This window comes from Vulpes lagopus, chromosome 8, assembly GCF_018345385.1.
Source record: "Vulpes lagopus strain Blue_001 chromosome 8, ASM1834538v1, whole genome shotgun sequence".
In the NCBI taxonomy this organism is placed as follows: Eukaryota; Metazoa; Chordata; class Mammalia; order Carnivora; family Canidae; genus Vulpes; species Vulpes lagopus.
Window position 1 is genome coordinate 91,923,125 of NC_054831.1, and position 2,619 is coordinate 91,925,743.

A 2,619-nucleotide genomic window follows, 5' to 3' on the forward strand; every position below is an offset into this window, starting at 1 on the left:
ATCCATCCTTATACCTTCTTGGGAAATTACTTGTTCAAATTCTCTAATCTTTTTTCTTCTCAGGTGTTCATCTTACTACATTGTAAAAATATCCATCTATGTCACATTTATTGAAAATGTTTGCATTTTGGGGCACCTGCATGGTTCAGTTGGTTGAATGTCCAACCCTTTGGTTTTGGTTCAGGTTATGATCTCTCAGTTTTTATCAAGCCCCGCATCAGTCTCTGTGTTCAGCACAGAGTCTACTTCAGACTCCCTCTGCCCCTTCCCTTGCTCTCTCTCTCAAATTAATTAATTAATTATTTTTTTAAAAAAGAGGCAAGTTTGCAATTTGATTTTGTGTTTTATGTTTTAAGGTACAGAAGCCTTAACTATGATTAAATCTATCAGCATTTTATTTTTTGATATCTAAATTATTTAATGTCATATTTCAAAGTCTCTCATTTCTACACAGATATAAACATTCATCTGTATCTTCATTTAGTGCCTTTATAGTTGAATGGTGTGAATTCAGAATCACCCTCCAGTTTTTCCTTGATGATTGGATTACCTGGCAGCCACAACAATGAGTGTATCACCTATATATCCTTTCTCCACCAGAAAGAGGAGGTTTAAAGAGGATATTTCCAAATAATTTCTGATATATACTTAAATACTCAGCTTTTTAAAATGAACTCATATTTGAAAGTGAAAAAATTGTCAAAAGAAGAGTTTTCTGTCACACTCTTAATTTACCACAGTCTCCGCAGCCTCACATTTCCCTTTTAAGGTAGAAGAGGTCTAAGCCCAGAGGAAATGACCTTATCTGCAAGACAAGTAAGTAACCACCACACCATTGCTAAAATAAGGTTATGTTTCTCAGTAATAAGACACCAAGATCTTCAGCAGCATAGCAGAGAAAGAAAAAGACAGAAAAAAACCCACGCCCTTTGTGTCTTATTCTGCATCACTAATGTCAATACCTGAAAGGAATTGGTCTCCCTATGTAGGTAATAGCTCCATGAAAATCCATGTCCTTTCACTTCCCTACCTCCTTACATCTCTAATTCCTGGAAATAAGACATTCTCTCATATGCTTTTTAGTTTCACTCATGAGAAAATAAAATTCCATATTGTTTCCATTTATGTTTAACATTGTGTAAAAATAAATAAGAAATAAGAATTTAATTTCCAATAGTTTGGGGGGTTTTTCAATTGGTAGCATTTAATGAACCTCCCTCTACATGGCTTCAAGCTACCAGGGGGCAGGCCCCCTATGCACCCTTCATCTCTCCTCAGCTCTTCCACTGAAGAGTTTGGCCTTCATGATGACGAGCTGTTCGGGGAGCTTTCCTTTTCCCAGAGCTTTGTGGTAGCCCAATCGTAACACATCAATGATAGGAGTAGCTCCAGTCTTATTTTTGGCAGCATGTCTTTGGATCTGCTCACTGATGAAGGTCTACAGTTTATCAAGGTTGACAGGCAGAAGCTCTGGCCCCTCTTTAAGTGTCAATGTCTCATACAAACTTTTTCAAAGTAACCTGGATGATATTTGTCTAAGTTGATCCTGTGGTGATGCATGCCACCAGCATTACCCTGGCCTCTTGGGTGCTTCCAATGCTTGCTGACATGGCCTTGGCCATGGCTCACGTGGTCTTGAAATTTTCAAGTCTTCCTCAGTCTGGATAGCATGTTGGCAGTCCAGACAAAAGAGAGCTAATTTCCAGTAGTTTCTAATGTGACCATCTGTCTTTGTTATCAAAAAGGCATATTGACTTTTTAAGGCGAAAATGTGCCCTTCTTGTCTAAGGTAAAATATGAACACATTAACTATATCTTATGACTCTCCTAAATTCAGGTCAGATCTACAGATCCAGATCTATCAGTTAACAATCATCAAAGCCACTAAGTTGAGGATGGACAGATGACTTAGTAACTGGACCTCTCAGTCATATAAATACGACTGAATAGTCACAGCTCTCAGATAAATCTTCAAACTTTTGGTTTCAGAACATGTTCATGTTTGCTTCCAGTGGTGGGGATGGTGAAGAAAGCAGTAACATCAGTGTAAAATAATCCAGTCCAAATACACATATATTTGCCAACATTTAAGGAAACTTACAATTAGCATGGCAGTATTCTATGTGACTTACATACATTAATATTTCATCTTTTTAGGTATCATTGTTATCAGCTCCATTTTACATATGAGGAAATTAAGAAGCATAGAGAGGTTAATTAAATTTACTGACATCATCTACTAGTAGGACTGGGATCCAAACCCAGAGTTCATGCTCATTACCACACACACACTATGCTATCTAGAGCTCAAAGATATCTTCAGAGCTAGGATTCTTAACAGTGAGATCCATGAGCTCCTTCAAGGCCATGGACAGACATCAAGAAGTCTGTGAATTTCCCAAAAACAGTATGCAAGTATTTGGGTATGTGTGTGTGTGTATGTGTGTGTGTGTGTGTGTGTGTGTCTAGACTTTACCAGATTCTTTTCACAATGAAAAGTTGATGTGGAGTTGGGTTAGAGCACTGCATTGCCATTTATTAGTTGTATGAACCTGGGCATGTTAGCTGCCCTATCTAAATTTAATGGTCCTTACTTCTACAGGGGAATCACAACACCTA

General features: G+C 37.8%; 1 pseudogene; it reads right to left on the bottom strand.

Moving 5' to 3' along the window:
- Window positions 1-1,229: 1,229 nt before the first annotated feature.
- Window positions 1,230-1,671, bottom strand: LOC121498108 (annotated as a pseudogene).
- Window positions 1,672-2,619: the final 948 nt, after the last annotated feature.